We start from the raw sequence: 15,038 nt of genomic DNA, 5'->3' as shown, positions 1-15,038 counted from the left end.
ATCTGCCAAAGGTACCACCATCCAATAACCTAGTTTAGGTCTCATCCTTGGCTCTCCATTCTCTTCCAACACTCAACATTTGGCTTGTTGATTTTTTACCTCCCCATCTTACACAATATCTCACATCTCAGCCACATCTGTTTTATTCACCTCCCAGCTACAAGTCTCTCCATTTTCCAATCCTTTATTTGTTTGTCAGTGATAGGATACAGTGAGAACAGAAGGGTACAATGGAAAGAGTGGTATTGGGTTTGGAGTCTGAGGATCTGGGTTGAATCCATCCCTGCCACCTAATACCTGTGTAATCTTGGATAAGTCAGTTAGCTGGAATGACCTCCAGTTTCTCCATCTATAAAATGAGGAGGTTGCATGAAACAGCCTCAGAGGTCTCTTCTAGCTCTAAGTTGAGGAGCCTGTAACACAGGTCATGTCACTTAGGTGTCAGAGCTCCGGTAACCCCAGCCAAACTTGCCAGCTTGCTTGCCCTTCACATTTCATTTATGCTCAAGCCCTTGCATGACCTGCCCCTTGTGCCTAGAGTGTAGTAATTCCTCCCCTCTTCTTAGAACTGTTGAAGCTTTCTTCAAAGCTCAGCTCAGGTGCCACTTCCTACAAGAGGCCTTTCTTGATTCCCCTCAGTTGTTAGTATCCCTTTCTCAGAATTAGTTTGAATTAACTATGTATATATCTTACATTTACTTAAGTTACTTATGTTATTTCCCCTATAAAATTTAATCTTTTTTAGGGAAGGAACTGTTGTTTCTGACTCCATATTTCTAGAACTTAGCACACAATGTCTGACATATGGTAGGCACTTAATATAGTAGGCCTGTTGAATAAATAAGTGGTCTGTCCAAAATCAAATAATAAGAGGCAATCTGAAACTCAAGTCTGATGATTCTCAACCCTGTCTTTTCTTCCAAAGACCTAAATACTGAAAAACCTCACGTGTAACATTTTTTGTGTATAAAAAAGTGTCATTTTAGGTCCCCCAATTGTGGTGACAGTCTAAATCAAAAGGCCAAAACAATTTCTTCTAAACTGGGAGGACAGTTTTTTTCTTTGCCTTTTAAGTGGAATCCAGATAACAAATTCTTGCAGCCCACAAGGTTGTGTTTTCCCCAACTTAAAAACAATTTAAAAATGGAAACCACATTTCAACTTTATTTTGGATATTGAATATCCAGTCTACACAATAAATAAATGATTTCAATGTGGCTGCCTAAGGTAGAATACACATAGCTCTGGAAGAGACCACAGCAGTATCCGCCCCAAACTCTTGATTTTAACATATGAGGAAAACTAGTCTCAGAAAGGTGAAATTATTTGCCTAAGGTCATGCAGTTAGTTAGTAGGGAAAGTTGAGTAGGGTTCCAGGTCCTATGAATCCAGTCTAGGAATTTTTGCATAGGTAGTAATGATAGATAACCAATTATTTTTCCCAAATGGATTGCTACCTATTCTTTCAGACACTTGAATGAAGCAAATAATCCCCTGTCTACACACACACACACACACACACACACACAGCACACTTTTTTTTTAGGAGAGGGTAGGGGGGAATTAAGTTGGGTATTACAGGGAGAAACCTAAAGCAACATGGGTTTCTCCAGAGAGGGTTGTAGAAAGGTAAAAAGTAACAAAGACATATTTCAACTGTTGTGAAATTTTGCCTCTGGCACTAAGCCTACCTAAAAAGGAGAAGTAAAAAGGCATGCTGCCAGTATCTACTTCTGATTTATCTTCTGAGTTTTAAACTCATGTTTCTAGCTCTCTACTGGAAGCTATGGATGTGCCATCATAAACTTTCCTTCAGCTTCTACCCCCTTTTCCTCTGCTCACTTTTCTCTTTCCTTTTCCAGTATGCAGTAGCCTTCTATTCTAGGAATCTGGAACCGAGGCTACTACAGGTACCCCTTATTTATAAGCTAAATGAGTTATTGTGGGCTAGCCTGGAAACCCAACTATAATATTGTTATGTGAAAGTTTTGAATTATGATCAACATAAAACTTAGAATTGAACTTTTGAAATGCAACTATTTTGTAAGCTAAGTACTTCTGTGTCTTTCAAAGACCTTCCCTATTTTTGAAAACGGTACTGGTATTTCCAACTACTGAATAACTTTCTGGATGTGTCATTAACATCTTAAAACTCAGATCTAAGATGGAACATATCTTCCTCTTTCTCTTCTTACTCCATCACTAAAGAGAGCTCTACTACTTCTATGATCTCCTCCATTTCTCTTAATAGTGCATCCAGGCTCAAAACCTTTGTGTTTCCTAACTTTTCCTTCTTTGTGCTCCATATTTATTTGATTGCAAGATATTGCTGACTCAACCTCCTCAAAATTTCTTATTCCAGTTCCCACTTCAGCTACCCTAATTCAGGCTTTCATGACCTCTCACTTGAACTGTTACAGAGTCTGACCAATTTCCTGAGTGGTCCCTTTCCTGTCCTCCCTCTCCTCCTACATGTATTATTGCCAGGTTATTCTTTCTCAGTCACATTCATTCCTATGCTCAAAAATCTTTGGGTATCACCCCATTGCCTCCTAAATAATGTCACTTTCAAAGTTTCAAATTTTTTCCCATTAAAAATTTATTTTCTTCTCCTTTCCTACATATTATAAACTTAATCAGTTCATTAAAAACTTGAAGCCATTATTGGAGAACTTGCTGCAAAGAACATTACAACTTTAAACTAAAAATATTTTCTATCAGTCAACAAATATTTATTGAATTTTAACTATAGGGTTCAATATTGTTGTAGACTTAGGGAAAAAAGAAATAGCTAGTGACCCATAGAATACTACTACTCTACTATTACTCTATTTATATAGTGTCTACTGTGTGCCAGGCACAATGCTATCACAAATATTAACTCATTTTATCCTTATGATAACCCTGCTGCAAGGTAGGATCTTGTTATTATCCTTATTTTACAAATGAGAAAATTAAGGCAAATAGGTTAAGCGACTTGCTGAGTTCATATAACTACCAAACAGAGGCTGTGTTTGAACTCAGATCTCCCCAACTGCAGGCCCAGCACTCTATGCACTGTATCACCTAGCTGCCTTGTAGTGTGTCTTTTGCGCACTCACACACACACACGCACACACACATAAAGCTACTTAGAAACTTTAATAGTTTAATTGTACTAAGGCTTTTATATGTGTATGTGGAGTACCTTGTATGTGTATATGTGTGTTTTTGTGTGTGCATGTATGTGTGTGCAGGAGTGCCCTGTATGTATAGGTACATATATATATTTACATAAATACATTTATATCATTGGTGATTTCATTTGTCTAGGTATGGAAATTCCCAGAGTTGCCCAAGGCACCAAAAGGTTGATAATTGCCCATGGGCAGATGATCTGTATGTTTCAGAGGAGACCAAAGAAAAACCTAAGTTTTCCTAAGGGCTTTCTCTACTGCACCACACTGCCTGTTTGGGCAGCTAGGTGGTACAGTGGATAGAGCACCAATGCAGGAGTCAGGAGGACCTGAGTTCAAATCTCTCCTCAGACCCTTGACACTCACTAGCTGTCACTTAACCCCAACTGCCTCATCCTGGGTCATCTCCAGTCATCCTGATGAACATCTGGTCACTGGATTCAGATGGCTCTGGAGGAGAAGTGAGGCTGGTGACCTGCACAGCCCTCCCTCACTCAACACAAAGTCCAGTGCAAGTCATGGCATTACTTCTCTGATGGCCTGGCCTTCTTCGGCAGCGAAGGACGAGCACACACACTGCCTACGTTTGCGTATGTAGAGAAGTTAGTAAAGAACGAACATGGGCAGATCCTACATAACGACGTATGACGTCTATAACAGCAGCTTACATTTTTATAGTACTTGGTGTTTTACAAAACAATTACATATTTTCTCTTATTTGATCAGATATTGTTATTACCATTTTATAGATAAGAAACAGGTTCCAAGAGATTAAGAGGCTTGCCTAAGGTTACACTGTGGGAGCTAGGATTTAAAGACTGGGTTCCTCTGACTGTACAGTGCTCATTTTGCTATACCTTTCTTCCCTTGTAGAGAAAGAGAAATAAAGCTAGGTAGCAAGCATTTCTTAAGTGCTAGTTACTAGCTTTGCGGTCTGACTCTTCGTGAACCCATTTGAGGTTTTCTTGGCAAAGACAGTAGAATGATTTGCCATTCTTTTTCCAGCTCATTTTACAGATGAGGAAACTGAGGCAAACAGGGTGAAGTGACTTGCTCAGGGTCACACACCTAATAAGTGTCTTGAGACTAGATCTGAACTCAGGAAGATGAGTCTTCCTGATGCCCATCACTATCCACGGCACCACCCAGGAACAACTGTATTTAGAAGTACTGTGCTAAATAAATACAAGGAAGCAAAACAGCTCCTCTCTTCAGTGAGCTTAAATTCCAATGGGGGAAGAAAGCAAAGCCATTCTGGGGTTGGCATGGGAATACGAGGTAGTGTGGAGGCCTGAGTCTCCTGAAATGTAAAGTGAAAGCTCACCACTTCAAGCCAGAAAACAAACCCAAGGAGTAGAGTCCAGGGCTCCAGGAGAGGAAGATGAAGATGGTGTCCTGAAAGCATAAGCTAGGAGTGGCAAGTGCTACGCAGGTGTGGGCACTAGCAAGGTGGGGTGAATGCTGTCCATGAAAGGAATGTCTAATTTTCAGTTCCTGTTGGCTGAGAATTTCCTAGCAATGGGATATGCTGATCCTCCGAGTCAGTAAGGAGCACCTTTATTTCAGGAGATTCACCAACTTTCAAGCCATGAAAGTGACTTTCCAGGCCCTAGAAAATTGATTTCCAGTAGTAAAAATTTGATGTTTTCCGTAACTATATCTTATTTTTCCCTTGATTCCACAAGAGATCAGTTGCATTTTGTTTTACTGTCGTATTCTTTATCTTTTTAAGTTTTCCATTTCACTTGCAGGTCAACAAACTGAACTAAACAGCTTCCAGCCTTTACAAACATCACCTCTGAGACTGAGAGCACAGATGGCTATAAAAACACATGCCGGATCATTAGAAGCCTTATCAATTCTGAATGTTGACCTTTTGAAAATTGTCCAAGAGTAGCAGTGTCTAATTGTTCTTAATGACCAATAGTCCACACATTAATTTTAATGACTTTGCTATAAATATATTTCTCATGACAGCAAAATGAACTGAACAATCACAAGGTGTCTTTTGGAGCAGTGTTGTCTATAACTGTGGCTTTCTAGCGTATTCATGCTTCCTGTTAGCCTTTTCTTAAAAACATGAGGTGTAAGGGACACCAAGAACACTTAGCTACTATTTTAAGCTGTTAGCCCTTACCCCCCTGTTATTTCCGACTTAAAAAAAAAAGTGTGACAAGTTTTTATTCCTATCCTTTTAGTGTTTATTAATTCTAGTGTAACAGGCGTGTGACAATATCCTGCAAATACCTCAGTACTGCCTTCCTGTTACACCAAGTTCCAGTTAAGTTTTGACTCAGTCTTCATTCCCTGAAGCCATGTTTCTTTCAGATTCAGCTATTAACAAATCACTTAAACTTCATGCCAAGAAGACAACAATTACTTATTTAGATAATATAGTAACATTGAACCCTGGGCACATAAAAAACCAAATGCATCAAATATTGATAGCACAAAACTGTGTCATCTTACCAAAGCTCTGACCTTCCATGTAGCTCCAACGAGCTAACAGATTTGGAGTGTAAGGCTTGACATAAATGAACGCACACAAAAAGAATTGTGATCTGAATGTGTAGGTTGCTGAGGTGTTCTCCTCAAAGAGACACCATGATTTATTTTGGGTCACGTTTGAGATTTCTGAGAACTGAGGCATTGGGTGCTGCCTGTTCCCACGAAAGTTATGGAAGGGAGAGGGAGAAGACTCACCTCAAGGTGGGCAAACTTGTGGGAGGGAGTGGGCAACCAGGGACACATCCTTCCAACAGCTGTTAGCTCCTATTCTTTTCCATCTTCTCCGTTCAAATTGCTAACTTCACGTCTGAATGTTTGCTAAGCATCTAGGGAGGGAGGGCAAACTATCAAAGCACTGAAGTTCTGACCACATACCCAAAACTCCACTCTTTGCATTACTAACACAAATTCAAAGTGAAGACAAAATAATAGTTGTTTTTTCCCATTTCCACTTGATATGTGTGTAGCACTCCTTTTGTTAGGTCTTTTGCTTCTATGGGAAACAGATTGAAAGGAAGGAAAAATTGGTGATAAATACAGACATCTTCCGTGGACAATTTTGGCAACAAAAAAGGGCTTCTTTAGAAATTTAATGTTTAGTTACATTTGTGTGGGCTGTATAGTCGTGTATGTTTATTGAATAAAACCTCTTCTGAGAACTGGAAGATGGTTTTGTTCAGGTGGCATTCAGGTAGATAGTAGTAAAGATATGTCCAGAGGTAGGGGAGAGATGAGAAAGATACTGAGCTTCCCAGCTGTAGCCTACTAATAATTTGAGAAGTTACTGCCTTCAGATGCTACTGGGCTTTATTGATCATAGAGATTGGCATATTGAAGGAAAGAATATAGCCCTAACCCTAAAACACAGGGCTGCTTTGGGGGAACCATGAAATTGCAGAGGCTCTTCCAGGCCACCAGACAGGGCAGCCTTCAGCTCAAAAGCAGATCAACAACAGCTGAGAAGGGTAGCGCTGTCTGGAGTTTGCTTTCACTGAACTGAGACTATCAAAATTGAGACTCCATGGGGAAATAAGTATCAGAGCAAGGCTTCTATGGAAACAGAGAGAGTGTCTGTGCAGCTACCCCAGACCTTTCCTGTCACACCATCACACCTTCACCCCCCAACTTTTGATTGAGTCATTGAGGGGAGGATTTCCTGCTATTATTAGTCTGTAAGCTCCACCGGGGCAGGGGCCAGGGTCTTATCTAAGCCTTGTATTTCCTCCAGCGCTCTACAGGTCATGACCCACAGTTTAAGAAGCCCTGAAGGGGTCAAAAGTGGAAAAAAAATCTAAGAAGCCCCTGGTCTAGAAGGGCTTGAAAAAAGATAAATGCAGAGAAAAGAAGTGTGAATAGGTAGTATGATGCAACAGTAGAAAGATGATAAGACGGTGAGAAAGTATGGGCTCTATGACCCACTCTCCCAGTACTGAGTGACCCGAAAGCAGTCATCCTTTCTATGCCCCGGGTCACCCATCTATAAAGTAGGCCTAATCCCGCCTGTCCTGCGGATCACTTTGTTGGAAGGATCAAATGAGTTAATGTATACAGTGCTGTAAAGCGCATCTTATAAATGTCAGCTAAGCTAAACGGCTTTTTTTCTGGGTGATGCTGTTGAGAAAGGGATGGGACAGATGGAAGGGACTTTTCCCTCTATATTTCAATATAGTTCATACTTTCAAGAATATGGTCTATTTTCTTTAGGATCTGAGCCTGGTTGCTAAAATAATTAGTTATGAGGCAGACAGAGAGAAAGAATTGCATCCGCACAAGACAGGAAGAGGAGAGTAGTTTGGGGGAAAAAAAATACCCGGCTGAAACCACAGCTGCCCACCATGCAGAGTAAGAGAGCTTGCCAAGAGTGTTGAGATTGATTTAAGGAGGAAACCATTTAAGCCTAGATATCTTGGATTTGTGACAGGATCCGTGTAAATCATTTCCATTTAGGCCAAAGGTAGATATTGAGTCATGTAGGTGTGACAGTCCCCAGCACCACTCATCCTTTCTTGGAGTTCTCAGTGTCATTACTGGCTTATGGAGAAAAACCTCAAAGCTAAGGGACTCTTAGTTCAAACAATTAGGACGGGGAACAGGAAAGCCAAAGCTCCTCTTGAAAACAAATTCATATATCTTTTCATTCTGCCATTTCCAAAAGACTCCACCCTGAGTTGAAGTTTTTCCAAGAGTGAAAGCCAGGTCATGTAGTAGGCATCTCACCTGCTTAGCATGATGTTGGGCATGGGGGAGGCCCTTTTCATATATTTGTTTGAAATTGCTTATGAGGTAGAAATTTATCACACCCTTGTTTACTTTTCTAGAATCCATTAGTTGAACCTTGAGGAAAGAAAGCTGGGACACTCTAATTTGACAAGTACTTTCTAAGAGACTGTCTTAAAGTGCTTTGTCTTCCAGTGACTGAGACCCTTAGGACTGTCAGACCTGAACTGAGAAGAAATAGCAGGAGGCAACATGTTTCTACTGAGACTTGTTGAAGAAAATTGTAGGAAAAAGCGGGAAAAAGGAAAGACGAAAAATAAATGCAAATTCAATTTAAGTTTTCTTTTTTGACTCTTCCTAAGTGCCCTGGGGGAAATTATGTCTTTGTTAGGAAAGGAGGAGGGAGCATGGAATTTAACTCAAAAGGAGAGTGGCTATGGGGACACTGACTTGGCAGGAATGATTAAAGTCCCTATTATGGTTTGAAAGTGCTTTGATAGGAATATCCAGAACTATCTGTGTATAGCACGCTATTTTGAAATATACAATTAGGTGTATTCTGAACTGTTTGTTAACAAGCAAATGCTGTATAACAGTAAGATATTTAGATCAAATGTAAACTTGGAACACTCAGGATTTATCAAGTTGGGGATCTTTTCCTTAGGCATTGGCTTAATTTTACCTATTTGAATTTTTGTGTTCCCTTTGGTAAGAGACCCCAGATCTATATGGAAACCTGACAAATGAGTAAACTGAGTTTTCAGAATCTCCATTCAAGGCAGGAAAGCAAGAAATGGAAAGAATCTAAGTTATAAAAGTTAACAGAAGCGTTGGAATCCAAACAGCCAGTAGAAGGAACATTTGGGAAGGGCAGGCAAGTATTTAAAGTAGCCCATGTCCTCACTTCTGTCTTGAGGGCTCTCTGAAACTGGCTCATTGCAAGAATGCTCTTGGTGTATTCCTTGGTGAGGACCATCCAATTCAAGGCCCACATGGCAGAGGCGAGCTCATGTTGGGAAGAACTGTATCTGGAAAGAAGATGCTATGGGACCCATACACAGCAGTTGCGTGTTACTCAAGCAGCAGCTAATTTAGTCATCTGAATTCAAGGATATTTTCTCAGATCTTCAGACAAAGAATGGCAGTGTTGTTTAGGCTCTCCTTTACTGCTTACATCCTTCTTTGACAGAGCAAAGAGAGGAAGCTTCATTCTTCCTTGCTGTTGCTGGGGCAGAAGGACATGATTAGTGGTTAGCCTAGTATAGGAAACCCCTGGGGTACCAAGGCTACTGAACTTGAAGGAAGGAAGGAAATTGTGTAGGATAAACAAAATTAAAAAAAACCTCAGGAAAACTCTTCAGATGAGCAAGAATCAGTAATTCAGATACATGTGGGAGATTTGAGGCTTATGGGTAATATGAAATGCTTTCACATAAAATGAGAATACCAAGAAAATAGCCAAAGGGAGGGTGGAGTGACTGGCTAGGTCTAAAGCTGCATTAGAAACAGACCAGTTTCATGTTTCCATATATTTAGACACAGCACAATCCACATATTAATCGTTTTAAATATACACAGCAAATTTTAGAAGTCAAGCTCCAAAGTGGACTTGAGTTTTCCAGGGTGGAATTAAACAGACTTATTGATGTTACTATTGACCATAAGTAATCACTTTAAATATTAAAGGAGAGTGAGATCCAATGACCATTTGAGGATTAGTCCAAAGCAAACCCAGATTCTAGTTTCTCCTTCTGGCAGAATTTTAGGGAAAAACAAGGAATATACTTGGCTTGCTTTCCCTCACAGATGACATGAGGTCTTTGGTAGAAGACTCAAGATGAGGGCCTTGCTGATAAATGTGATAGCAGTTCAGCCTAACCAGAGGGAGAACAATCCTGCTTCCAAGATGATGACCTACCCATTGGAGATCTTCATTGGTTTTGGGGTTACAGCACCCAAACACCTCCAGTAATTAGGCACAGCATGCATTTTGTAACTATACTAAATTATCCCAACCTCTAGTTTGCCAAGTACTAATAAGCCAAGTGGTATGTGGCAGTTTGAAGTCTTCGTCTTACACAGCTGTTCTTGTCGGGGCTTTGGGGACTGGAGCATGTTGGAGCCAAATATTTTGCAGGTTTTGTACATGTAAACAAAACCAGTCAGGCAGACAGTCCGGGGCCAAGTGAAATTAGCCTGAAGATGATCTGTTAGGTTTAACTTGACAATTAACAATCCCTCTCCCCTTCCCCCAACTCTCGTGCATATGTAATGACTTTCCATTGGCATACATTAAGCACATTAGAGAAGCCGTAAGTATGGAACTTGTTCTATGTGAAACCAGTCTTTATTCCCAGCAGATGACATTATTGTAATTCTGTTTCTATCACAACTTGGCCACACCATTTGTACTTAAGAGAATCTTTCATTCAAGGACCTCAGATTGCCTTTCTTGTTTTATAAGCCTCCTATTATAGGCTGCAATGGCTTCTGTTAAATTACTCAGGTTGGTACATATATCTCCACTCTTCTCCCTCATTTTGTCAGGAGAATTTTGTCTGTAAATCATAGAATTATAAAATTCCTCAAACAACACTCATGTCCCATCTTGGGACTTTGTACAGGCTATCCATCATGCCTAGAATTCTCTGCCCTGTCATTTCTTCCTTTAGTTTTCCTGGTTTCTTTGATTAGTGACAGATCGACTCAATTTCAAATCCTACCTTCTGCTGAAGACTTTTCCTGGTCCCCCAAGATGCTAATGCCTTTTCCTTTCACATTACCTTTCTATTCTCTCTGCATAAATCTCATATCTAGGTTTACATGTTTTCGCCCCCATTAGAACATATGCTCCTTGATGGCAGAGACTGGCTGTCAGTAAACCCACTATACCTTATATCTGAGCTAAACTCTCCATTGGACTGCAACCTACTGACCCTATATGGTAGTCATCCATTGGTGTCTACACTGGGTGGCTCTATTTGGCTTCTCTTGCCATGTGCTCATCTTTTCATAAGCTTCTGGTGGTGGGGTTAGGGGGGAATTGGGGTAGAGTGAGGGGATGGGATGTCAGCTCTTTTAATCATAACCTCAGGAGCTATTTCAATTCTTTTTGTGAATCCAACTCAACAGCCAATACAACCAGTGAGCAAAAGCCAGCAGAAGTTCTCAGGGCTCAGACTCTCTTGAATTTCTTGTTTATGCTTCAGGTTCTTCTTCCTTGAACTCAATTGGCTCTTTGAATTTCAATTTTGGATTTCAATTCCCATCATTCCTCTGGTTGCTGTCTAGATCCATACTAATCACCATAGGATCTTCCTTAAGCAAGGGACAGATGGGGCACAGTCTAGGGGCCCTTTTTATCCTGCATCTTTTCCATCAACTAAAAAAAAAAAAATGTAGCTTTTCCTACGGAAGATGTGGTGAGTTTACTCTTGCCAAAAATAACGGTTCTGTTTGTCATTGCTCTAAAACTATTTCCCTTTCAGAAAAAGTACCTTCACTCATGCCTCTTTATCAATACTCAAAGTATCTACATGGTAGGAACAGCATTTGCTTTACATGGGCTGCTCGGATTTCCCTTCAAAAGAGCAGAGAAGTAGTTCTTGGTATTTGGGTTTGAGCTGTTGGCATGGTTTCCTGAGCTATATAAAACTCAGGAGTTGGTGGTCTTCAGGCTTGACAGATTCCCCACTATACTGCAAGTCAATTAATTTTTCTAACATGGCAAACACAGAGATAGAGGAGAGCAGCATCGCCCTACATCAGTGATTGGATCCTTTTGACATCTTTTATTGTTAAATAAATTCATTTTTATTCAATTGTATATGATCTACAAGGTTTCCAAACCTGAATCTGAATCACTGGGACTGGCCTGGGGTAGGCTCATCTAGAAGTCACTGATAGGATTACATTAAAACTCAGGACTGCAGGCAATCCAGACTGCTGGGTGTTTTTGTTTTTACTAGATCCTTTCATTTGACATTCTAGGTCTGAGAAGAGAAACAGAACCACTGGATATTAGAGATGGAAGAAGTTTAGAAGATGGAAGAAGTCAAGATCATCTAGTCCAATCCTGTCATTTTGTCATATGTGGAAACTTAGACTAGAAAAGTAAAGGGACTTGCCAAAGTCATATAGCTGTTTAGATGCAAAGTTAAAGCCAACCTTTAAAAACTGTACTAATTCAAAATAAGGTTCCCAACCCAATCTTCTTTCTTCCTTGGTGGCTTGAAAAAGAAGCCTCTGGAAGCCACATTCTATTTTTAATAAACTTCTCATCTTAAATTTGTTCCTCTCCCAGTCCTTTCATCTGGAAATAACAGAAATCTGGCTCCCCTGAGTCCCTTTCTACCCTCTTTAATACTAACTGCATTTTCTTTCATTCCTCCCCCAAACCTCTTGAAGAAAGAATAGTTGGCATAGTCTTCTTCTCTGCCACTTCCAGATTTTCTTTTGGCTGCAGTCACTCAGCCACCTCTCTCCCTTTAAGTTTGACTCCATCTAGATTGATCCAGTACTTTATCCAGATGCTTGAGGAAGTCACTTGTTGGCCCAAAGATCATTCTACTTCTTTCTCAAAGAGTTTAATTCCTGGCTCACAGACTTCCTCTGTATCCCAAACCCTACTCTCACATGTCAATATGTCAATACATTAATGTTCCTTTAATTATTGTGGTCTTTCAATTCATCAGCCTCAACTCCTATGACCTGCACCTTTTCTCTACCTCTATTACACATAGGGAGGGTCACACCCTGGATCTCACTGTCACCCATAATTGCTTTAGCTCTATTATTTAAAATTGTGTAGTTCTTCTTTCTGGTCTCAACATCTTATTCTTCTGTCTCTTCTTCCTTACTTCATCTAAGTCTTTTCTTTGTTCTCTAAGTGGACTCCAATTTCTCTATCCCTCTCCACTCTCGAAGTCCATCATCTTGATTCTAGCTTCACTTTCCTGCCTTTGAAATTTGGACCCTACATCGAATCATTTCAGTGATGCGCTGCCCTCTTCCCTTGAGTGTCCAGCCTCTGTTCTTTCTTTGGCACACTCCAACCCTGCATTACCCTTGCACGCTGCAAAATTCCACTGGAGGATGTGGACAGACCTCTGCTGACTGAATCTACTAAAATTTTATGTCGTCTAATCTCAACTGGGTTCTCACCGATGCACAGCTATCCTTTGACTCTTTAACATATTCTCCACAACACTATTTCAGACTCTCTCTCCTACTTCCCATCCATCTACACTGCTCCCTCTCCAACCTTTCTCATTTTCCTAATTCTATACCTCAACACCCCTCAATGTCATTCTTGATCCTCTCCTCCTTTTCTCCATTCTCTGAGGAACAGGTGGTCCCTCTGGCCAAAACCAACCTTTATTGATTCCTCCATCCCATTCCCACCCAATCTTCTCTGGTAACTTACCCCCTCAATAATCCTCCCTCCTTCTCTCTTTTTCATTCTCTCCTTTTCTAGTCAGTCTTTCCCTGCTATATAGGGCTTCCCCATTTTTAAAGAAAGCTTTCATTTGAAGCTTGGAATAGATCCCTTCAAGTTACTCTATTATATCTCTCCTCCCTTTCATAGACATAGTCATAAAAAAACCCCAATTAACTCTACTTTCTTAACAGCTGCTCACTTCACAATTCTTTGTTATCTCTCCTCAGTGCTACTGAAACTGCTTTCTCCAAGATGACCACCAATCCTTACTAGATCTGAAGGTCTTTTCTCAATTCTCATTCTTCTTGACCTTTAGACAGCTTTCAATTACATAGTTGTTTTTGGCTACTCCCCTTCACCTGGATAATTTCTCTTCCCTGGGCTTTCATGTAACTTCTCTTCTGATTTTACTACCTCTCTCTTTCCTTTGCTGGATCATTATCTATGTCCCATCCCCTAATTGTGGCATCCTCAGGCTCTGTTATGAGTCTCTTCTTTCATCTCAACAGCTCCCATAGATTCAGTGATCATCTCTAAGCAGTTTATTCCCAAATCTATGTCTTCAGCCTGAGCTGATAATTAATTTATGAAATTATGAAATGAAGGCAGGCCCACCTAGTTCTTTGAATATTTGCTAGAAAAGACCACAACTGGAAACAGGGTGGCAATCATACTTTAATTAAACGTAGAGGGCATGGTGGCAAAAAGCCCATAAAGGCAAGTGAAGTGAAAAAGGTAGAGAGGCAGATGGCATGGCTCAGAGATGAGGGAAAGGGATAGTGAAGGAAGGCAGTGCGAGGAAGAGAGGAGGGAGAACATCAGTCACATAACCAAGGATTAGAATAGGGATCACTGGGCAGCAAGGACTCAATAGGCATGGGAGAGTGTTTTGGGGACAGAAATTTGAGGTCTCATTTTTATAGGGTTTTTTGGGGGAACAGACCAACTCCTATCTGTGCCAGGTTGAGGTTAGTTCATTAATATATCCGGATCATCTCAAAATTATTGGTAAAATTTTCAAGTCATCTCAAAGTTATCAGCACCTTTCTGGTGTTCTGCTGGACTGGAATTTACATACCATAAGACCAAAAGGATGTGAATTATGGTTACTATGATGCAATTTGCAAATCTGATCATTGGGATAGTTTCTACACGACTTCCATGTTCCCTTTGCAATTTTATTTCCTGCTATTGCCCCTTTATACCACTTATAAACTTATTTTCTATGCTGACTAGAGAAGGATGGATGGTTAGAACAAGACCAAGATACAATTTTAACCCATAGCCCCAGTCATAAAAGCACTACGTGTAGTCAGGAAGACCTGAGTTCAAATCCTCACTCTGATCCTTGCCAGCTGTGTCACCATGGGTGAATTTCATTTAATCTCTCTGAGCTTTGTTTTCTGTGAAATGGGGGGAAAATATCTCTGTGTCCTACCTACAGTGCTGTTGGAAGTCTCGACCTAATGTATTCAAAGTGCTTTATAAACGTTAAAACACTATGTAAATGCCAACAGTTGTTATTACAGTCATCTTCCTTGTACGTTCCAGTCATTCAGCACCAACCAGACATCTCCAAGTAGCTGAATGTCTCTTTTCGAATGTCCAGCAGGCATCTCAAAGTCAGCATATACAAAACAAACCTCATGGTGCTTCCCTGCTACATATGCTCATCTTCCAAGCTTCCTTCTTCTCTT

Source organism: Notamacropus eugenii, chromosome 1 (genome assembly GCF_028372415.1).
Source record: "Notamacropus eugenii isolate mMacEug1 chromosome 1, mMacEug1.pri_v2, whole genome shotgun sequence".
In the NCBI taxonomy this organism is placed as follows: domain Eukaryota; kingdom Metazoa; phylum Chordata; class Mammalia; order Diprotodontia; family Macropodidae; genus Notamacropus; species Notamacropus eugenii.
Note: the sequence above shows the minus strand (reverse complement) of the source record.